The sequence below is a fragment of the Podarcis pityusensis genome, assembly GCF_964106645.2.
Source record: "Podarcis pityusensis genome assembly, chromosome: 2".
In the NCBI taxonomy this organism is placed as follows: Eukaryota; Metazoa; Chordata; class Lepidosauria; order Squamata; family Lacertidae; genus Podarcis; species Podarcis pityusensis.
In genome coordinates, this window is record NC_138029.1 from 97,675,581 (window position 1) to 97,700,331 (window position 24,751).

Genomic DNA, 24,751 nt, shown 5'->3' on the forward strand with positions numbered 1-24,751 from the left:
CCGTCATAAAATGGGCAGATGAAGCCATATTTGACCTAGTGTGGGGACACCTTCCTCTCATGAGAGCATATTTTTTTCATGGGCGCTTTTCAGCAAATGCAGAGACAATGGCAGTTGAATTCTCAGGAGAGGAGTAGAAACTTGCGCACTGCCTGAAGTCTTTCTGATCCTCCCGCCTCCCCTTCCCCATCTACGTCCTCAGCTATTTTGCAGCCAGGCAATCCCCTTCCAGCGTTGCCTGCAGAAGTAGAGTAACTCTGGCATGTACATTCCCCAGTGGGAGAACTTGTGTGGATGGTAATTTTAATGAGACCTGATTTAAACAGTAGAATGGGTCCATAAACCTAATACAAATAGACTTTCAAAAGCCTTTTCTACTTGTCAGGTACTTTGCTTCTCCACAAATGGGAAAGAAGCATTCATAGACTGAAATAACAAAATTATAATATCCTTGGAAGAACTTGACTAAACTTCTTCAAGAGGGAAGATAAACCAGCTGAAGTCTGGAGCAGGGAGGGAAGTCCACTGCAGGAAGTCTCCAGAATGAAAAGGTTGGTTTACATAAATACCTGTATGGTGTTTGCAGAGGATTCTGTGTTCTGCTCATGTGAAAATACACTGTTCAGTCCTTCTGCATGTCTCCAGACAGCAGAACACACTTTGACTTGCCTGCTGCACCAGGTAATAGGGGGATATACAGTATGCAACTCTGTACCGAAAAACACCCCAAGGAAAATTTGCCCAAACAGTGCATAATTTGCATTAAATTTTAATGCTGCTTCAAACGTGCCTCCACATTTTTGTGCTGCTTGTGTTTGTGTGCCAGTATTTATGTGTGTCTGTTGCAGAATGAAGAAGAAAGTTTTGATGCGTAGAATAATGCATCGAGAACTGTGTGGAATGGTAAAATTCCATGCTATCCATTTTCACTGCTTCGCGACATGGAATGATCTTTCTTTCTCCTCTTGATTGGAAAGCCTGCGGCAGGTGGCTTGCAAATTCGAGAAATGTTGTGCACATCTTTTCATAAAAGTACAAAGTAAAAACCTTACACCAACAGCAACATTAGCAAACATCAACAGCCTTTTATTTCCTTTTTAAAAAAATCGATGCAGTTCTGTTCTGCCCTCCCCCCCCCCCCCCCCGGTCTTGCTGAGACAGATATCTTTGGTTGTTGTAATCTAAATGTAGGAAACAGGATGGAAAATTCCGTCTTGCACACTCTTGTCCATTTTACATACTTAGAGAATGAAAAACTTAAAGCAGAGGTGGGAAACCTTTTTGGCAGGTCCAACTTCAACAGATGGGTAGGACAGCCCACTTGTCAATCATATGACACCATTATGATGTCACATTGACAGGTGGGTTGTCCCACCCACCCGCTAACATCCTTTGTGTGCAGTTCCCAAGTACCCAACAAACAGCTGGCTATCAGGTGCTTGAGAACCACAGTGCAAGGGGCTTTAAAAAAAGGTAACGGTAAAGGACCCCTGACAGTTAAGTCCAGTCGCGAATGACTCTGGGGTTGCGGCGCTCATCTCGCTTTACTGGCCGAGAGAGCCGATGTTTGTCCGGAGACAGTTTTTCCGGGTCATGTGGCCAGCATGACTAAGCCACTTCTGGCTAAACCAGAGCAGCGCACGGAAACACGGTTTACCTTCCCACTGGAGCGGTACCTATTTATCTACTTGCACTTTGATGTGCTTTCGAACTGCTAGGTTGGCAGGAGCAGGGACCAAGCAACGGGAGCTCATCCTGTCGTGGGGATTCGAACCGCCGACCTTCTGATCGGCAAGCCCTAGGCTCAGTGGTTTAGACCACAGTGCCACCTGCGTCTCGCAAGGGGCTTTGGAAAGTGCCAAATACAGAGCTGGAAAGGCGCTTCTTTCTCCCCTCCTTATCAGATGATGGGAAGGGGAGAAAGAAGCCTACATTTTGCGAAGATCAGCTGCAAGCAGTACTTAAAGGATGTGAGCACCCAGAGTGGGAGACATGTTACCTGAAACTTGCCGGGACCAGATTGTATGGTGTTCTAAAGGTCTCAAACACTATCCATACTTGGTCTCAAAAAACAAAGTAGCAGTCAGTACAATCTATGATGAATTGGTTGAATATGCTCTTAACTTCCCCATTCCCTCTGTAAGAATGAGGCAGGGTTTAAATGCATTTCAGGAGAACAGGCAATTGAATGTTTCTTAATGGTGTAGTTAAAAATTTAATCTTATTTCTGTTGCAATGATTTTAGATCTATTAGTAATATTTTCCCCTGTGTATTGCATATTGGAATAATTAAAACTTGGGCTGTATTTTGTGATTCTCCTATTCCTTTGGGTCAGCAGCTATAGGATTTGTAAACATACTCTTGCATGGTAACTGGCAAAACTGAGGCCATCATGAGCTCTTTTCTGTGCTATCGCAGACAAGAATGTGGAACAATGCAAGTTAATAAGAAATTGCACAGTGGAATTCCAGAAAACATTGTTTTAAAAATGTGGTAATGTTCACATATAATTCATAATGCTTTGTTTGAACTTTGTTCAAAGTTCTAGTTACAGGTAGGTAGCCGTGTTGGTCTGCCGTAGTCGAAACAAAATAAAAAAAATCCTTCCAGTAGCACCTTAGAGACCAACTAAGTTAGTTACTGGTATGAGCTTTCGTGTGCATGCACACTTATTAGCAGTGTTGAGCTAGTGTTGAGTTTTTTCACTGGCGCCTGTCAAGATGGCAGCCTTTTCTGTAGTAGTAAAAGCAGCTGATTTAACTCAGTCCTGGGATTCAGCCATGGCAATGGCATAAATGTAAAGAGTGGGGGGAAAGTTTATTTGCATTTTTTTTAATCCCACGAGATAGGCTAAATGATTTTGCACTTTGAGTGGAATCAGATCATTGCACTTAGCTGTGCATTTATTATATAAATTTGCCCTCCCACTCAAGTGTTAAGTATGTATTATGGAACCTCACAGCCCATCTGAGTGCTTGCAGTGTGCAAATATTTTTTAAATTTTGTAATTAAATAGGAGTTGGGCAGCAGTGTCCACTAAAGTGATTTATTAATTGAATGACTTGATTAAATTTCATGTTATTTTAGTTTATACAGCAAGGGCATACATCTTTGGCATCACTGGGGATTCCTCGTGAGGCTGTCAGCAGTAGTTCAGAGGTCCTCTATAAGAAATCTTTAGCACCCAATTAAATATTAACCAAGAAGATGTGCCTTGCTCTTTCCCTTGTTGAAACCAAGTTTTGACATCTGAGGCTGGTGATAAAAATTTGCTCAGCAGAATCATTTTCTGTGCACTCTATTTATCACTAGCTTATTTCTAAATTAATCATACTAAAAAATTTCCCATGTAATTGTGCTGGGGTTCAGTGCTGTATGAAGTATGTAAATAAAAAATGCCCTTTTAATTTCGTGTTAAGTATGCCTCACCACTGCTACAGCCGTGCTGTATCTGTTTCCTCAGAATGTCATTTTAAAGGTATTGTGGTTTCCGAGCAGCAGCTGTGATTGAAAAGTATGTAAACTAATCTGTTCTTGCTCATGTCATTTTTATATTCTTGTGTCAGTACACCAGAAGGCTGCTTTAAATTTGTCTTTCACTGTGTATTAGTTCTTGAGTCTTCCCCCCTTCCCCCCCTTAGTGCATATACTCTATTCTTTGCTACACACGGCAATTCTATGCCAAAGTAAATGGCTACTCATGAAAAGCTCCTGAAATAGTTCTTGCTTGATTACTGTACAATATTATGTTTATTTTCATGGAGAATTTTTTATTACCTTTCCATGAAAGTATGATTATCCTGCACAGTATCCATGTTGCAGAAAGAAACAATCGAGCACATTGCATTTATTAGTAGAAAACCCAATAACTTTGTATGATCGTTTTTCCAAGGGGGTTGAAAAGAGGGGTAAGGATTTTAAAGCATACTTTAAGGCATATCCTGTATGCTGTTAAAAAAAAAACTTTGCTTAATTTTGAACTATGATTAACTATTTTTATATAAAAAAAAATCTGACTCTAAATGGCCAATCACTGAAAATTAAAAGAGGTTGTGGCCAATAATTTATTCATACTACGTTTCATACCTAATCTTGTCTCCCTATGACATAATATTTGCTGCAGACACTTGTTGTGGAACAAAACTTTTAAAAATAGAAACTGTGTTATAAAGGGAAAGTGTACAGTATGTTGCTTTGAGATGAAGCGGGAGCATATAGCGTGAGCTTTGATCTATGTACCTATGTGTCTTAATCCCATCGTGCCAGCATTTTTTCCAGTTTGGAGCTGAGATTGCTACGACTCCTTGTTCAGACATTTTAGGGAATCAGTTATCTGGCACAGAGCTGGACCAGCCTGAGGAGCATTGAAATATTTATTTATTTTACTGGTTTTTTTACTTGCCTTTCACTATAGAGTCTCAACGTGGTTTACAATAAAACAACAGTATGATATTAAAATCAGTGCTATGTTTGAATGAACATTCATTGTGATATGGTGGAAAGAAACGGTAGCTGGAAAACATATTATTTCGTACAGTAGCAGTTGCCATGGTTGGGGCAGAAATGCTCCACTGACCTATGGTTGGTTGCGTCACTATGGTTTGCCTGGGGTTGGGAGCGGTGGCGGCAAAGTCAGTGGCAGTGCTAATGCGCCAGCAGGAACACTGGATTGGCTTCACTGATAAGGCTTGCTGATTACCTTCGCTGATCTTCCCCTTCCCTCTTTATCTGCCAGTAAGCAGCAAAAGCATGATGGACTGGAGGTTAGGTGAATGCTGCCATGCCATCAAGTAATGATTTTAAAGGGCCAGTGTCAGGGGTATTCATTATCGGGCAATTGTACAAGGGACCCATAGTCACTGCCTGGAGCTTCCTGTCATCCTGCCACTTCCCCCTGCTATCGCTGACAGTTAACCTCTCTGAGCATGCAAGCAGTGACAAAAGTGAAGGGATATAGCAGCATCAGCCCAGAGGCAGATGGCAAGTGGTAAAAGTGCAGGCCCAATCAGAGATGGGGGCCCACTGAGTACACCTTGCCAAGAACACTCTCAAAACTGAAACCCAGATCTGGCACTGATCAGCTTCCCCTAAATTAAATTGTTGCTATGGTTCTTGGAACAGATAGCACGGTGGTACCTTGCTTTCCCCATAGCAGTGGGGGACTCAATTTACAAATGGAACACACTCAACAGGAAGCGAAATATGTTCTGCTTCCAAGGCAAAGTTCACAAACTAAAACACCTACTTCTGGGTTTGCAGCGTTCTTAATCCAAGTTGTCCATAAACTAAGCTGTTCTTAAACCAAGGTACCACGTAGTATTTTTCTTGCAAGTGAAAGATAGTGAAAGTGAAAGTCTCTTTTTGTTTTTTACGTGGAGAGGAAATGGTTTTATCCTACTTCGGACAAACTCAGTTAATACTTGCAATTGAACTGATGCCACTTTAAAAATACAAGAGTTGAACACATCTCTTTACCCTTGAGCCCTGGAAGAATTCTGTTTTGTGAATAATTGGTGAATTGTGTCCAAGTCTGAATCGTATACAGTGGTCTCTGGCTGTGAACGGGATCCATTCTGGAGGCCCGTTTGCAGCATGAAAAGAGCGCAACCTGCAGTGGTGCATCTGCACATGTGCAGGTTGCGATTCACCACTTCTGTGCATGCATGTGACGTCATTTTGCACTTCTGTGCTTGCGCGAGTGGCGAAACCTGGAAGTAACCCTTTCCTGTACTTCCGGGTCGCCACAGGACGTAATCTGAAAGAACCTAACATAAAGTGGACGTAACATGAGGTATGACTCTATAGTTATTTCTGTCTGGAAAATGTGTTTCCCTCTTATGTAGACCAGGTATATATGTTCATTTAGCACCTAGTCCTTGAGTTCATGGGCAACAACTGTTCTTAAAGTCTTAGAAGTGAAAAGAAATCTCATGTCAAAGGCAAACTGAGAAGTGTTTAAACTAAAACAATTATTAGAGTGTTCATGCTCCCATCTGAGTAATGCGAAGGAAGGCATGGCTCTAACCAGGCCAAATAATTTGGTTTCCAAAGAAAACAGTTGAACTCCAAGTCTTCTTTTACTAGTTGATGAAGAAAATGGTTTATTTTTATTTTATTTTTTGGTTCTTTATACACTGACAGAGATATATACTTACCCACGTGTATCTGGTATTATCCGTATTTGAATATGAAATGAGAAATTGAAACCTCCCAAATTTGGAGATTAATGAGAGGGTGTGTGTGTGTGTGTGTGTGTGAGAGAGAGAGAGAGAGAGAGAGAGAGAGAGAGAGAAAGAAAGAGAGAGAGAGAGAGAGAGAGAGAGAGAGAGAGAGAGAGAAAGAGCTGGAACCTGGTCTAAAACAACCATTTCAAAAGCACATGGAATATACCAACACACCAGATGCTATAGCTACAATAATATCTTAAGCTTGCTATCTGGCTCCAACTGTGCTGACCTATGCCTTGCAACGAGCATTATATTTTTGTGCTTGCCAAATGGTGGCCATACACCAGAGCAGACTTAAGCGGTTAGCAGAGTCTTCTACCCAGTGACTAGACTCACTGTGTGTGTCCTATACATAACTGCAGTTAGATCCAAACCAGAGGAATCTTCTAAGCGTTAAGGGCTTGAATTGTGCTTTATTATCCAAAGAAGCTTCTGTTTGATTGCTTATTACCCTACCTACTAGTTTCCCTTCACACTTTTCATTAGGAGTTGGCTGAAAATGCTGCTGTTTATCATTAATATGCTGTTTACCAGGAAGAGGCAGTCTCAGAAGTCATGGGCTGAGATCCAGAGATCTCGGTGGAAAGCATTTGTGTTTGCACATGGGGTGGGGTTGCCAGTTTTCCTTTCTGAGCATTGTATCAAATGCTCTGGAGGCCCTGTGATCCAGAGACATGTTTTCAGGCAGTGTTAGGGACTGCAGTAGTGGAGGAATAGATAAAAGCCCTGGTATACATACAGAATACTGGTGTACACTTAAAGGACAGGTGGTTTTTAGTTGATGCCATTTTTAGTTCATGCTATCCTACTATGAAGAAAGCTCACTGCAGACAAAAGGAAGACATACATCCCACTGTTAATAATAGTTTATGCATCATATATTATTGCAGAAGGAAGTTCACTGCAAGCTAAAGCAAGATAATAATCTGGTTAAACATATAGGCTGCAACTATGTTATTGATTGAAAAGCAGTCTAAGTTTATTGTTGCAGCAGGGAGGAATGCTATTTTACATGTTGGCAAATGTGATGAGCTGAATAAAATTTTGCAGATATTATTAAAATATGTAGGGAGCTTTTAGTCTTCTTGCATGCAAATCATTACACACCTTGCAGCAAACTATAGTTTCTGGTGTTGGCTTATTTTTTAGTTCCTCATTCAAACAAAATTATAAACTCCTGTTACTTTAAAAGTGGAAGAGGATGCTTCCTGTCTCATTATCATGGCCACACTCCAGAGGAAGAGGGTGTGAACAAGCTTGATCATACAGTACTAAGCTATAGTTTTGCATTATGTCTGAACTGAGTCATTGCAATTTTCAGCTTTCTGAAAGTGGCAAAAAGAAGGTTGAGAAGAGGACTAAAATAGAGCCACCAAAGAAGGGGATTTAATAAAGATTAAAGCTGTGTTCTGTACAAATTTTCACAAGACCACCTTAATACATGAAAGTCGACATATTTTTTTAAATTGGCTGCTAGTTGAACAGACTTTAGGCATACGTTGGAACCCTAACCAGACACACTGAAAGGAAATACGTATTTCGATGGAAGTTTTAATGTCTGTTTGGTCATACAATGGCAAATGAAAGCATTTGTTTGTAAGACAAATATCATGCATCCTGGGGACATTGTATATGGTAAGCCTCTCTTTCCACTAATATATTGCCCATGAAACATGATTAAATATGGGCAAGATGTTTGGGGGGGGGAGAGACCCAACATGTGGAACATGAAAGCAGTGCCAACAGGGTAAGTATAGTGATAGAACAATCATACTTTCCTAGATGAATTATCTTAATAATTTTTTGGAGTGCTGTGACTTCTGTGGGTACTTTTACTTTGGCAGGAGAATTGTCCTAACGTTTGCCCATAGTCCAATGTACAGATGCAGCAATTGGGGGTCGTAATGCCACCTTTGCTTGAAGGGAAGAAGGAATGGATTTTCCATGGATTGACTTGGAAAAATTACCCCAAGGTCTTTTGTTTTCTTCAGAAGAACGAGAGTTATTTCTGAGTTGTTCTGAGGAAGGCTTATTTTAGCTTGTCAATCTCTCTCCCTGTGTTGCTTTCTCTGGAATTGTTCCTTTTGTTTATACATTAACTCTTGACATTTAAGATGTTGGTTAGTTATATTATGTAAGGCAAATAGCAACTTGTTTATAATCCTGTGGTGCTCTAAACTTCAGATTCAAAATGGAAATGCATGAAAGATGTTTATAACAAAATCCACACTCCACTTCCCTCCCTCACCTGTGTAATCTGGCAGCAGTCATTCATTCCATCAGGAAGAGAAGGGAAGCTGGACTCCATTGGTTCTACTGAAAGACAAGAACCTTTGGTTCCTTCTCTCTCTGAATTGTTTCCATTCCAGCTGCTTGTTATAAGAACTTTGTAACTAAAACTAGGGTCTCAGTTTGTTTGTTTTTCCTCCTCCCTCCCAAACTGTTTTCCTTTTGTGACGTCTCTTTAGATTGTAAGCTTTAGGACAGTGTTTGTCTTATTATTGATCTTTGTAAGCCACTCTGGAAGGTTTTTTCAGCCGTAGGGTGAGGTGAAAATTCTTCAAATAGAGAAACACTTGGGTTTGTAATGGTTTAGTTCACTAACATTAAGTTGGTTTTTAAGTTCAGGTACTTCAGTTTTTTTTTTACCAAACTGCGGGAGGCAGTGGAAGACAGGAGTGCCTGGCGTGCTCTGGTCCATGGGGTCATGAAGAGTCGGACACGAATAAACAACAACAACACTTCAGTTTTATTCAGTTGCACATGAGGTGGATAACTTTCAGTAAACTCTTCTGTCACCTCTGAGTATGGGGATGGGAAAGAGGTAACTAATTCTATCTGCCCACCCTGATCCCTGGCAGCTCCACCAGCCCAGGCATGTTTAATTATAGCAGAAACATGGGGGAGAGTGAGGAACCTTGAGGCCAATTATTGGGCATCCAACGCATAGATCTATAAAAGGATATCACTGCCTTTGCTTGTTGCTTGGATTGCTACTGTTTTGTTTTTTTGTTTTTTTTAAAAATGATATTTATTAAAGTTTCAAAAAATACAGGAAAATACAGAATACAGAAAAAAAGTATAAAGTTTTTAAGATATAACAAAAAAGTAAAAAATAAAAAGAAACATACAAAATAAAACAGTTAAAAACACGTTAATTTTCCGTAACCTATCTTCCTTGCACTTATTTCCCCGGACCTCCTCGTACCTCCCTTTTTTGTATTCCAGTTCAATTTGTTAGTTCAGCAAATCCTTACCATTAAGCTTTTACCCATTTGTAAGCCTTTTTTCGTATCTCTTAAAGCATTACAGCTGGAAACCACTTAATTTCTATCCAACATCCTTCTAAAATTCCTTAATTTTACAATATTTCTGTAAATAATCTTTAAATTTCTTCCAGTCTTCTTTCACTGACTCTTCTCCCTGGTCTCGGATTCTGCCAGTCATTTCCGCCAATTCCATGTAGTCAATCACCTTCACCTGCCATTCTTCCAGAGTGGGTAGATCTTGTGTCTTCTAAGACTTTGCAATGAGTATTCTTGCTGCTGTTGTGGCATACATAAAAAAAGTTCTATCCTTCTTTGGCACCAATTGGCCGATAATGCCCAGAAGAAAGGCCTCTGGTTTCTTCAGAAAGGTATATTTAAATACCTTTTTTATTTCATTATAAATCATCTCCCAGAAAGCCTTAATCCTTGGGCACGTCCACCAAAGGTGAAAGAATGTGCCTTCAGTTTCTTTACATTTCCAACATTTATTATCGGGCAAATGATAGATTTTTGCAAGCTTGACTGGGGTCATGTACCACCTGTATATCATTTTCATAATATTCTCTCTTAAGGCATTACATGCCGTAAACTTCATACCTGTGGTCCATAACTGTTCCCAGTCAGCAAACATAATATTGTGTCCAACATCTTGTGCCCATTTAATCATAGCAGATTTCACCGTTTCATCCTGAGTATTCCATTTCAACAGCAAGTTATACATTCTTGACAAATTTTTAGTTTTGGGTTCTAACAGTTCTGTTTCTAATTTTGATTTTTCCACCTGGAAGCCAATTTTCTTATCCAGATTATATGCCTCCATTATCTGGTAATAATGAAGCCAATCTCTCACTTTATTTTTTAATTTCTCGAAACTCTGCAATTTCAATTTGTCTCCTTCTTGTTCCAAAATTTCCCAATATTTCGGCCATTTGGCCTCCATATTGAGCCTTTTCAGAGCTTTCGCTTCCATTGGTGACAACCACCTTGTGCTTGGATTGCTACTGTTTGTGGGGGCCGAATGACGGGTGCTCATCAGTGAGTGTATAAAGTCCCAAGAAAGATGTTTAAATTTGATCCCAATCTCACAGTGAGAACTTGACTTTGGGGACAAGCAGCCCTGTTGTGAGTGGGGTTGCTGAGTATCAGCACACATATTAGAGAAGCATAGAATAGTAAAGTTGGAAGGGACCTTGAGGGTTGTCTAGTCCAACCTTTGCGACCCAGGAATCTCAACTGAAGCATCCTTGACAGATGACCACCTGACCTCTGCTTAAAAACCTCCAAGGAAGCAGAGTCTTGATTTGTTGGTCGGCATATTTTAATAAACTGAGCAAAGTAAGTGAGTGATAGTGAGGTACTGGGGGGGAAGTGGATTTTAGACGGCTTTTAAGCTTCTGTTTTGTCAGCATTGTTTTACAGATTATAATTACATTTAAAATTATTGTGGATTTCTTAATTATTATATACGACTTGGTAGGGTCATCTCCCCTTGGCCCAGACATTATAATTGTGATATTTTTTGATGTAATTGTGATGTTCTGTTGTTACGTTTATTGCTGCTGTTGTTATATATCATTTGTAAGTCACTTTGGGATTTACTCAAATGGAAAACAGCATAGAAATATAATCAGTCAGTCAATTCCGCTCCTGAAAAGCAGCATCCGATGTAAAACCAGGCTCACTCTCGCATCTGTCTTCTTTTCATCCTATATGACACAAAACTAGAGCCATGAAGAAGCCAAAGTTTTGTCTGGTATATTGCACCAAATACAGAGTGTTAATATGGGTATTTTTTTAAACCGCAAGTACATTTTTGTGGTTTCACAACTCTTAGTGTGAATGGTTAGGAAAAATAGAACTGATAACCCCAGAGGCAGAAATATTTTCCCCCTTTTATGATATTTATTATTATGCAAAGATGTTCTCTGGTGGCTGCCTATTAAAACTGTCTGTCTGTCTATCTGGCAAGAAGCATATTATTTGGTTGGGTGCCATCACTGTGGGCTAGTGAAGGATATGGGGATACGTTTGGGGAATTATCCACTAAGCATGTGCTTAGCCAGATAGTTCTGTTACATGTCATTTGTTTTCCTCTTTGCTGCTTAAATGAGTTGCAGAATTTTACCCTATGCCAGCCTTTCTCAACCTGTGGGTCCCCAGATGTTGTTGAACTACAACTCCCATCACCCCTAGCTAGCAAGGCCAGAGCTCAGGGATGATGGGAGTTGTAGTCCAACAACATCTGGGGACCCACAGGTTGAGAACCGCTGCATGCAAATCCAGTGCACTTGAACATCACAACAAACCATGGTTTATCATAATGGGAACAAACCTAACCCCCGACTGGTCCACATACTCCTTCAGCTGGGTGAATTCCTGTCATGGTGTCCAAATACAGCCTGTGTGTGTTACCGGTTGTATTATAGGTTGTGTTAAGGACATACACCACATCCCAGTAGACCTTACAGAGCTTTATTCATGAAATAACACTTAATATTTAGGTGTTAGCTGATTGGCACAGATTTGTTTCTATTTTTTCCCTTTGAGGGCCATACTGATTAGAATTTTTTAATATAAATTATGTTATTATTAATAATAAGGCAAAGAAAAACAACAGGTTTTTAACAGTATTTTGTAAAACGAGAATTTAGAGGGATGCTGTGTGTCATGCTAATTTGTCTGTGCGTAGTTGGATAAACTAATTATTTCCATCAGTTACAGAGCAATAAAAAATAAACCCTTACACTGGTGATTTAGAATGAGCAGAGGTGCCCTTCGCTGTGTTCTGCTGCCCAAGTGGCTCCTTCAGGGTTGACTGCCCCCTTCTGCCTGCTGAAAGTGTGGGAAGGTGGGAGGTATGTTTGTCGTATCCCCTCCCATGGAGGTCAGTGGAAAACCCTGAAACGGGGGCTTCCAAGGGTGGGGAGTGGGCAAGGCTGAACTGGTATGGGATCCATTGGACCCCAGACCGGTCTTGCTGCTGTTGCCTGACAGTATTGGGTCTGATGCAGATGCAATCTCTGCACCAGCCTGGTGAGCGGTTGGGTTGCAGATGCGAAAGTGGCTCCACTGCTTTGCACAGCCCAGGTGAAGGGGCGTGTGTCCCCTGGATTGCACCTTTAGTCATACTTTCAATGGGACAAGAGTTAATCTTAAGTCCCATTGATCTCAACCAGTCTCCTCTAATTATGACTAAGCCTAGATCCAACCCATAACTGGTCAGAGTTAGAAGAAATAGTGGACGGTGATGGTTTCAAAATTGTACACTGTTATAGCATTTACTGGAGTAGTTTTTCAGCTGAACTTCCAACTTTTAAATAATGCTCGTATTTCCTTTGAAACCATATTATGCTTCATTTCCTGAAAAAGACGTGATAGTGAAAGTATGCATGTTTTACTACATATCAGTTTGATTTACCTCGCTGTCCAGTCACGGCGCAGTGTAGACAAAATGCATGTTCTACTATTTGTCATTTCTATTGTTTTAATATGCACAGCATTTCAGGTTGCGTTTTCACAAAAGAACCTTGGTTGTCTAGTTCACTCTTATTCTGACCTTACAGATCAGGAGCTGATATTGAGATGCAAGGACATGTCTTGTTCAGGGACATCTAGTAAGTCATGGTAGATAAGAGCCACAATTCATATACGGTAACTTCTTCAGGTATGTGCAAGGATGTGCACATATCTAGTAGGTTAAGTGATGTTTCCTCTCATTAGAACAGCAACATTACAACTCAAAGGTGAAATTCCCACGGGTTCGAAAGTGATTTCCTATGTGGCCTTGGGGAGAAAGGATGTTTTGTTGCATTGGTATTTGTATACTTTATAAAAAAATAGTTTATAAAGAGAAATGCACTTGTTTGTATACTTTTAAAACACCATATACATACACACAGCTTATCCAAGTATCCTTGTCTCTTTTCCCACCCTGCTTTAAACAAGTATTATGCAGGAGCAGAATAATCAACTTATATATTGGTTCTAAGTGTAGCATATTTAAGGTTGAGTTTATCCAGATTTACAATACAGTGGTACCTCAGGTTACATACGCTTCAGGTTACATACACTTCAGGTTACAGACTCCACTAACCCAGAAATAGTACGTCGGGTTAAGAACTTTGCTTCAGGATAAGGACAGAAATCGTGCTGTGGCGGCGCAGCAGCAGCAAGGGGCCCCATTAGCTAAAGTGGTGCTTCAGGTTAAGAACAGTTTCAGGTTAAGAACGGACCTCCAGAATGAATTAAGTACTTAACCCGAGGTACCACTGTACTGTACCAGAAATTATTCTTTGAATGCTGTAAAATAATGTCAGTGTAATCCCATGCAACAAGTGTACCTGTTTATTTAAATGCTTAGCTCAACTTTGAGGTATCCTCTAGGCAGCAAGGATGCATTGTAAAGGTTAATTGTAGTTCCGTCCTCATTTCTGCACATGAAATGGTGAAGGGTGTGCTTTCTTGAGACAGATCTTTTTCTAGTTTTCTCACCCAAGTAGTAGAAGCATGTATCTGTATGTGTTGGGAGATGAATTACCACTCTGCCAGAAGCAGACGTTCCAATTTTGGGCCTGGTTCCACTGGCAAAGTCCCCACTGTAGTTGCTGCCAGCTCATGAATGATGGGATCAGGCCTTTATTTGGAGCTGAGAGCACTTGATGTGGAAACAGGAAATGCACATTTCTAACCTTCTAGAAACGTGTGTTGACTGTTTTCAGTCACAAGTCCAAAGTTTCTCCTCCTTCCAAACAATGGTGCCATTGTGCCCATCGTATCTGATTAGTTCTTGAAATGTTTTAGTAACTCTCTCTTAAAACATTATAAGAAGATAATCAGCTGCCTTAGAAGGTCCCCATCTGGAGTATAGAGTTCTTTTGCTGAAAGATGTTTTGCCTTTCTGAGATAGCTCTCGCATTTCATCATCTGTTGTGCAGAGATGAAGTGCATATGAAAAGTCAGTGACTCTCAATCCATCTGTTGTTATTATTTTCCACTGATAATTGGCTCGAACAATGAAATGTCTGTGTCTGTAGCCTTTGAAACCATATACCCTGTTTATTTTCTGGAGGTCTCACTCCCCTCCCCCAGTCTCTGTACTGTATGTGTGTGCACTTCATTTTCCTCTCAAGCATATAGCTAGTGGAGCTTGCATGAAGATGACATCTTTGACTCGGTGCATCAGGATGTGTCACTCAGACATTTGAATCTTGAATCCCCCCCCACCCCCCGCCCAGCCCAACAGAGTGCTATAGAGAACAGGCTTAACAGCAGGAAAGACTGTCAGATCCAGAATGCAGTGTTATTCTACCTGAGTAACAGTATTTATTTCAGTTTCCTTATTAAAATATTAATTTAAAATCCAGCATCTATTAGCTATGGAATTAGATACCACCTATAATTGTATATTATATTCAGTTGCATCCAGTTTTGCACGATGCAGAGCATTAATATTGGATTCCACTAACAGCACTTCCATTAGCTTGCTCAACCAGTATGAGATATATGTGAGCAAGAAGGCATAACTACCAGCCAGAAGTGCCAAAACAGTCATTAGAACCTCCATGGGGATGGACAAGGCTTTTACACAGCGATATACTGATTACATTTTGTTCTATGGTTTATTTGCATCAAGGTTAGATCGCTGTTATCTATGCAGAGAATATGATCTAACACCTTATTTGAAAGGTCGTTTCAATGAATAATAATAATAATAATGCTGTAATAATAATAATAATAATAATAATAATAATAATAATAATATAGTGAATAGTAAAGGCATTTCTTATGGACTCTCTCCGTGAGGTATTAATTAAAACCAATCCTGTTAAGCATTTCCCCCCCATCAGGTCAGGAAATTGAGTTATTTAGTTCCAGTTTTTTAGGGGCAAGGCCGGCAAAGGGGACAATTTTTGTCTCATAACCTGTTGGCACAGGGAACTGGGTTTTTTTTGTTTTACAGTGCAGCTCCTGATATATTTTTTATTAGCATACCTGGTCTATGAGTTGACCCAAAGTCACAACAAATCCCGTTTCCTTGTACTTTCTCACATGCTTTAAGAGAAATTACAGTTGCATGGGTATTTTCTAGCTTTGCTAGTTGAATCCAAAGCTCTTTTAAAGGGGTATCTAGTAAGCACTGCTGTTGGATGTCTTTTGCTCATTTAACTGGCCAGGATCCAGCTCTCACCTTGGTGCAGTCAGAAACTGTAAGCTCGTGGGAGGGAAATACTTTATTTTAGAAGCACCCCTTTAATAAATATCTCATGGTTTGTTGTTCTGGTGGACCCCCCCTTTTTAGTGAGGTCTTTGAAAAAATGAGGGTAGCCTCCAAAAGCAAGTAAAAGCCCAGATGCAGAAGCCCTCTTTTGATAGTTTGAGTGCTGCGCATTGAAGCTTCCTTGGGTTTCCAGTGCTCATGTAAATGAGAGGTTTTCTTTCATGTGAATAAGTTCTTGATAGACTGTGTATCAAATAATTCTAGAATCCAAGTAAATATAAGGCCTATTCTTAAATAGATAAATAAGAAGACTACATGTGGCTGTCACATTAATTGTTATATTTTGTGGCTGTAGAAATATGTCAACTCAGCTAAGAACAGTCATATTACATTTTCTTTTCTTTTTAAAGATCTCATTACTAAAAGTAACTCGCCTGGGATTTTATAAGATACTACTATAATTTTACATCTACATATGCCATTTAAATGTGTGTGTGAATAGTAGTAGTAGTAGTAGTAGTAGTAGTAGTAATAATAATAATAATAATAATAATTTATCATAATAAAAAGGCTAATGAGTAAATGGTGCACTAATCCAAAGTGGAGTCTCTAAGATGGTTGTCTGGCACCTTGTACGCCTCCTTCTGGCAACTCCTGCAGCCAAACTGGTGCCAAAGGTAATTGCTCTGCTTTCATTTGGACCACATCAACGAAGCTGAGAGGTGGGTTTTGTTGTCTGGGCAGCCTAGGACCTGTATAAACACTTCCTAGGCTTGTGTCCCAGGGAGGTCACTTTGGTGCTGCTAACACAGTGGTTTGACTTTTCCCCCCAGAGTGTACTTGATTGTCTCTCGAGACACACTGATACCACCACCAACAACAACAACAAGCTTGCCACAGCAAGAGCCACAGCAATGTCACACACCCCCAAGTTTAACACAGTGTTTTCAAACATACAAAGATGGCCGGGCGATGGAGAAGTTGGGGGTGGCTAGGGAGGCATTCCTTCTCTCCTCCCCATTTCCTTCTAGGCTTCTTTGCCTCCTGGACACCTTTATTCAGCATACCAGCCAGGTCCATGCAGAGCTTCTCATAGGCCTGGGGCGGGAGTCCTGTTAGAATCAAGTTATAAACTCAAACAAAAAAGCAGTGAGTCCCTGGTGTGGGCCCCCAGATGACTTAGCCCTCTGAGGCCCAGGGCAAGTGTACCTGGCTGCCCCCCCCTCGCTCTGCAGTTTATTTGCTCCCATCCAGTCCACTACTGAAGCCAGACACCAACCCACATCTGCTGCCACTCTTGCAGATATAGGCTTCCGAGCCTTGGGCCTTCCTGAGGGGGCGAGGGTCTGGAGCGATCTGCTGGGCGAGCCGGATTCAGGACCCTGGCGGGCCAGATCTAGCCCACGAGCCGTAGTTTGAGGACCCCTGATATAGATGTTACACGGCTTGAGGGACAAGATTGTTCCCTGTGAAATCCCATATGGAGGTTTGTGCAAGACTGTGCAGCATCCCCTAAGTACCATTCTCTGGAGATGGCTGGCCAAATAAGGACAGGATCCATTGCAAAACACTGCCATCTAGTCCCTCTTTGGGCAGACGCTCTAGGAGGATACCATAGTTGATGTTAATGAAAGCTGCTGAGAGATCAAGGAGAATCAACAGGGTCACCCTTGTCTGTCTATGAACAGAGGTCATTGTACAGGGAGGGTAGTGCTCACATTGCCTCCGTGTACTAATACAAATGGTCAAATTTTGTCTTTGACAGATGAAATGTGTACGCTTTGGAAATTCATATAGGGGAAGGCATGTAAAACAGGGCTGGGGGAACCTGTCACCCTCCAGATATTTGCTGGACTCCAGCTCCCAGCAGCCATACTTAGCATGGCTAAAGATCAAGGATGATGGAAGTTGTAGTCAACTTTTGAGGGTTTCTGTTTTGTTTTGTTAATCAAGATGTGTATAAAAATTTTATAAATAATGATTTAGCAACTTTCAGAGGACTACTTCCTTTCAAGAAAACATGCATAGGATTGTTCTGCAAACTGTTTTGGGTCATCTGATGGGGAAAAAAAGTCTGACATAAATATCACATTTCCTCTCCCCCTTCCAACCTTAATAGAAAGTATATTTGTTTATATTGGAATGTTTCTAAAGCAACAGCATTCTAGAATATTCTGTACATTCTGGTTTTTTTGAAAAAAAATGACAGTTTGAGCAATAAAATTGTTTCTATTTTGAAACAACAAGAAACAAATCCTGCCTTTCTTTTTCTTACATGCTTCAAAGATGTAAGTTATAAAGTCCTTCTTGCCCCCCAAACCCAACAGCTTAGCCTTTAACATTTCCATTTAGAAATTAGTTTAATCAATGTCAGTGGAATTTACTTTTAAGTATACATGCTTAGAGACTCAGTCAAAACCTGTAATTCTGATGAATTTGAGGTTTAATTAAAGAAAGTATGTTCTACCTACTGGATTCTTTCCTGCTTGTACGTCTCTTTGTCTTTCTTTGCCTTGAAAGGTGTGTGGGTGAGGAAATGTTTTCTTTTGTAACGGCAAATGTCAATTCAGTTCTTAATATTGTTCCTATTTATTAGTTGTTATTGCTGCTATTTATGGGGGGGGGGGGTTTGCGTGTAGCTATGTGATCTTTTTTAGCCACCATCCCTATTAAACAGGCTGTGCAGCTCCTGAGAGATCAGGACAGGTAGAAGGCACAGCAGGCGTCTGATTTGAGCCAGTTACTCATTTGCCGAGTGTTTGTGTTTATGCAAAGGGGCCTCTTCCTGCATATTTAATCTAGAGTAAGGCAGTGGCTTTTGTTGTGTTTAGACCACATACCTTCAGTCCTTCCTTACACTGCAGCCAATGTTGAGGCAGAGAAAATCTGGCTAGTTAGAAGTAAACCGTATGGTCTTTCCAGAACTCTCAACTTTTTCTTTACTTGATTGGGAATTATTACAACAGCTCAGACCTTTTCTTCCTCTTCATTAATGGGTAAGTGTGTATTATTAAAGATCATTATCCTTTATTGTTCCTCTTTATAAATAATGTTCAGAATTCTGTCTTGTTCAGACTTCTTTGCAGGAGCCCCGGTAGTTTAGGGAGTTTGTTGCAGCCTTTAAGGTTTGTGAATCCAGGTGTTTCTTTAGGGTTTACTTTTTCTTGTGCAAGTACCTGAACCTTAACAGCACACTGTTCTCTGAGAGTAGAGAGAGGGGATGTGTTTGACTTGCTTTTTCGTCGGGCATTTTTGTTTGTCACTGTAGGGGGGGGGGATAGTTTCATTGTTTGCTAAAAGCTTTCAAATGGCATGCACAATAGTTTTGTTTTTGTAAAAAGCAACAAGACGGTTGTTTCTGTTTTGTCCTCAGTTAGAGTCCTCACCAGAATGTCTGTTTTATACTAGGGATCAGGTTTTTTTTTTCTTTTGTGGAAATTGAGTCGTCTCTTCATTGATATTAATAGCACACTAGAGATGTTAGCTATGATGCAGAAAGTAATAGGACTATAGAGTAGGAAACCTGATAATGCAGTGGGAAAGTGGGATGAGGGAAACTGACAGTCCTATTGCTTCTCTGTGAGGGGCAGAGTTAGCATAATGGCATCCTAGTTTTAACTGTCTACTAAAGGCATTTTAAATATCACTTGCTGTTACTTTTAATCTAGACATAATTGCTGCTGTGTGTTCTCTTATCAACTGCACCAGCTCAGTTCCTGATTGAATCTGCTTTAAAAAATGAAAACCCATGCTTGAAACTGTATTTATGTATGTACTCTGTATGAGATTCGTGCAGCCTATAAGAGAATGCTGGCTTCTATTTGAAAGTCAAATGAGAGGGGTTTTTTATTTATTTATTTTTGCTTTTTAAAGAGAAAGACAAATAAAACCCTCATGTTTGTTGAAAATACGATTATTGTACATCGAGGCTAGAAGTAAGAATTTGGGTTACCAATTAACTATTTCCTTCATTTGAGTAACTCCTCTTAAACAGAAGAGTGTGCTATTCTACCACATGTTGGCAAGTGTGAGGATCTGAATAAAATTTCACCAATCTTATTAAAATGTGTAGGGATTTTTTAGTCTTCTTGGGTGCAAATCAACACACACATTCAGAAGCATTTTATTAACAATAAGACTGCTTAAAGTCCCCCCCCCCCGCTTCGTAGCAACATTGCAAATAGCTTATCTAATTGTTAGTATATTACTTTTATAGTCTTTCTTTATGAGGAAAAAGCACCTCAGTCAAAGCACCTTATGTGATTAGCGCTATTGTATTCTTAAATTTTGATTGATAGAGATAATAGTTTTCACTTAAAAATACAGACAGGTACTTTAACTTTCCATGACAATAGCTATTTGCATTTCTTTTATCTTTTTGTTTAACATTTGTGGGGGTTGGGACAGATTTGATTATTAACTCTTATTGCACACTGTGGTAAGTGCTAAAACAAAGCTTTTGTCAGAGCTTCAAAGGTACAACAGCAAATATTGTTTTTATTGTTTCAATATTTAAAGGGTGTTAAAGGATACCTCAGAAATATTTTCACATGACCATGGCCAAGAGTGTCACTTTCTTGTAAGGTAATATAATAGTCTCCCATCCTTCCCTGGAAAAGATGCCCAGACTTCTGTGTTGCTGTCTGTCTGAAAAGAGGAATACTTTTACCTGATGGAATGAAAAGACTAGAACCTGCGCAGCACGTTTCTCTTTACCTAACATAAAAGAGTGAAACTGTTAAGTTCATAGGAATCTGAAAGCTGCTATAGAACGGAGGGTGGAGACTTTTTCAGCAGCAGAACCATGCAGTGTGGGTCATTGGTGGAGTAGTAAAATGCATTTTGTGTGTCCAAATTTGAGATTTGAGATTTTAATGCAAAAATCAAATTTATTAGGTGCGTCAGCAAATTCATATATTGCATGAGATGTCAAAATATACGCAAGGCCCCAGTATGCATGTGCTGTTGAAGTGTTATTTAGGAAGCTTAAGCCTAAATTTAAACAGTGTACTGATATAGGAAGGAAAACACTTTTTTTTCTAATGCATTGCCTCAGTGCCTGCAAATACAGCTGTTGTAGAGAAGAGGGATGGTGGTGGAATATTCCATGTTATTGCCTTTAATTCTCCAAGTTTTTTAGTTGATGTTTCTAACACAGCTGCATAATTGTTAAAGTTGGCACTAATTTTTTTTAAAAATATTTTTTTATTGGAAATTTAATTTACAACATAACATAACCCCCCACCCCCAATACAGAAATCCACCTTTATTAAACGTGAACATAACATAACATATAATAAGCATAACATACAACATACAACAATACAAACAACCAAAGTTGGCGCTAATTGAGGAAGAAAAAGTTAATAGATCAAAAATGCATAGGAAGATTTGATTGCTTGGAAGATTGAAAAAATAACTGGTCAGCCTGTTACAAAAAAAGGAACAATTTAGAGTTTATAATTTTCTAATACAGGTGACAGATTACTTGTTTAAATGACCCTTAATGTCCAAAGGCCAATTTACGAAAAAGGCTACAATGTTAGGGAGAAGGTTGTTTCAGAATACTTCACAACAAACTAGCCTTCTAAAGCTGAAGAGAATGGTTCCAGGGGTAATGTAGCACTTGCTTTTCAGACATGTGGATTGGTTTGTATTAAGATTTTCTTAAATTCCATTGAAATACACAGAAAACACCCAATTCCCATTGATTTCAGGAGACATTAAGCACCTGTAACATTCAGTGGATTGTACCTGGAAAAAAAGCTTCGTGGGTTGTCCACAAATGACTGTACTGTTCTTCAAATGATCAGTGCTTAGTTAAATTTGGAACAATTTGCTATTAGCACATAAGCTACTTACCAACGTGTTTAGTAATGTGATGTTGAATTAAATTTAAGTGCTATTCGTAGTTTGATCTATTAACTTGATGCAAATTAAATTTCCCCCACTTCTTCTATACACTGATTATATGACCAGAAAATGGAAGATAAGTTTTGTTTCTTAAAGGATTACATACCGTTTTGCATGAAAGAGAATACTGTGATGTTTACGTGATAAAAAAAAGCACACCCTCCCTTTAGATCACATAACTGTGTACTTTTCCACTTTTTAATGGCACCAAGTAATCCTTGGTATACTTGGTGTGTTCTGCATGACTTACAACGGAATTCCCTAAAAACAGTGATGTGTATTTATTTTGTAGGGGAAATGTCTGAATGACGAAATCAGTTCTGTTGATATACTCAAGGCAGCTTATCTAGAAGTATATCTTTTGGGGTTAACAACAAGAGCAATAAGGACTGTGGTAACAAAAGTAAGCCTTAAAAAGAATTAAATCAATACATAGCCACATGTATATGTTGCACTGAAACCTACCCGATCTCTGAGAACAAAGGCTTCTGAGTAATATATTATTTAAAGTGAGAATAAATGGATAAACATCAAGATTGCGAAAGTTTGTGCTAGAGAGAACAAAGTCAGTTTCATCTGTAGAGTTTTTCTTTGCCCCCAAAGATTATGTTTTGTTTGTTTGAACTGAGCTTCACAATGGCTGCTACTGATAACTAACTGTCCTGTGACTTGATTGTTTTTATTACCTTGCTCTGAAAGTCATTCACCATTAAATGCAATTGGATTCATTTGTTGTTTTATTTACAGTTGCCCTTGATAATATCTCTGTGAAAATATCTCTCATATTGTCGCTAGCCCTGGTCAGTCATACTGTTGTATCCATTTTGTTTCCAGGGTAAGAAGATTGACCTTTTTTGGTTGGCTGTAGCTGAAGATTGCTTGGCCGAAGCCACTTAAAAGGTAAATAAATTACATGTTTGCGCTTGATTTCCATGTGGAGTGAAGCAAATGCATGGGTTCAGTATCTTGCCTTACTGCCTGTTTTCCTGTGGATGTGTCACATGGCACTGTGAAGCGCCTCAGAATCCTGTTGGAACCCAGTGAGAACACAAGTCTGGAAGTATCAGAACTGTAAACAAAAGTAGTGGATTATTCTGGGAGCTGTGGCTAAATCATAGTTCTTGGAGAGTGAAATCCTATGCATGTTTACTCAGAAGTACTGTGCTCAATGGAACTTCCTACCTATAAAAAAAAGTATTTAGGATTGCAGCATTTTTCTCAAGGCTTTTTTCTCATAAATGAATTGCAGCCTCAGATTTATGTTGTATTTAACAAATAGTATATTTCAAACTTCTTTGCTAGCTTTGTATTTCCTATCCTAAAGTTATTTTGCGGCTGGTGGTTATAGCAGATTTTGGGTATGCTTTGTGTAGCTGTATCAGTACACGCTGGAATGTGTTTCAGTGTAACCCAGAGGTTGGCAACCTAAGGCCCATGGGCCGTTTCCAGCCTATGAGCTTACTGGAACTGGCCCATGGCCGTTCCGTGGATCGGTGTTGGGATTCTGTGCTCTTTTTTTCGCAGCACCATTTTTTTCCCCTCACCGTGGGGACCGACTTCCAAGTCGGAAGAGCGCCGGAAATAGCATGTGCCCACGCGCATGGGCGCTCCTCCATCCCAGAAGTGCGCTGGAAATAGCTTGAGCGCATGCCCAGGTGCTCACAGTCCGGCCCACCGACAGGTCTGCCGGGGAGTGCACCAGACTGGCCTCAAAAAGCGTTGCCGACCCCTGGTGTAACCGGTATAAAAAATACTTACGCAGTTCAGACTCATTGGCCACTTTTGGATGCCATGAGGTTTTATGATCAGCCCTCTTCCTCCTCCCATGCAGCTGAGCGTTCAGAGTTTTTGCTTCACCCCAATGTGCCTTTTTGTCTGAGTTGAAAAACTAGGGTTATTAATTATGGTCTGTTTGAAACTTGCAAACCTTGAAACCATGGTTCATCAAAAATGAATAGAAGCTTCTGAACAGCTCCACCTAGCTGTGCAGGAAAAGGAGAAGGGAAGAGGCAGTTGGCAATCCTATGGCTCAAGTACACCAACTTATGTTTTACATCTGAACATTTGCATTGATTTCAATGAGACTTACTACCAAAAAGTTTTTTTTAAATATAAAATAAAATAATTCAGTGTATTAGCTGCCCTTCATTGTTTCTGACTCAAAATGAGTCAGTTCCCTCTATCCTTATAGGGGCAAATTACTATTAAGACAGGCAGTAATGCCTGCCAGTATTTGGAGATGAATTTATGTTATCTGGCTGATGTTCATCTGGCTGTTTTATATTCACTTTCTCTCAGAAATTAATAGTTAAGTGCCATAGCAACAAGCATCAGTCGTGTAGTTGTAAGTAGTGAATGCTCCATTATATAAAGTCAGTAACTGTTAGTCTTTGGTCTCTCAGTATCATTATTTGTTTACATGCAGGACAGTTATTTTATTTACAGTTTTAAAATTATTCTTGAATAATCTGAATACAGTGGTACCTCTGATTATGAACTTAATCCGTTCTGGAAGTCCTTTCTTAAGCTGAAACCGTTCTTAAACCGAGGCACACTTTCCCTAATGAGGCCTTCCACCATTCGGATTCCGTTCTTAGACCCAGGTAAAGTTCGCAAATCGGGACACTACTTCCAGTTTTGCGGAGTTCTTAAACCGAATAGTTCGTAAACAGGGCTGTTCTTAAACCAAGGTACCACTGTAATAATTATTAAACAGTTCATCAGGACATCAGGAGTTACAACTGACTATTATGCAATGTTAACTGTTGATAACAACAGCTTCATCTATGGAAATACTCAAATTTAGCTGTAATTGTAAAGTGAAAATATAGCTTTTACAGTCATTCTGAGTGGGTGGAAATTACTTTATTGGGCCATAACTCACAAAGTTTCAACATTTCCTATCATACATTGCATTTTCTGATTATGGGATCATTTCAGTGTTTTTATTTATTTATTAATTTTGTACAGCTATGGTAGTGACCCCTTCCATATTGAGCGAAGGTCCGCAGAGCAATATACAGAGAAGTAAGACTAAGGAAGAGACAGCTGCAGTCGCTTCCAAAGCAGGACCTAGGCATACAGGGGTGTGGAATTAGTATTTCTCCTGATACGGAAAAAACAG

General features: G+C 39.8%; 1 protein-coding gene across 15 annotated transcripts in view; it reads left to right on the plus strand.

The window, feature by feature from the left end:
- FOXP1 (forkhead box P1) overlaps positions 1–24,751 on the plus strand; it is a 539,690-nt gene that overhangs the window by 208,433 nt on the left and 306,506 nt on the right. For 13 of the 15 annotated variants that reach the window (XR_013982997.1, XM_080995718.1, XM_080995726.1 and 10 more), the window contains one exon: positions 22,462–22,527. The gene's annotated coding sequence lies outside the window, so the exon portion shown is untranslated. Of the gene's footprint in view, positions 1–1,390; positions 1,474–22,461; positions 22,528–24,751 lie in introns of those variants that run through there. The other 2 variants (XM_080995732.1, XM_080995733.1) reach the window with 2 other exon arrangements.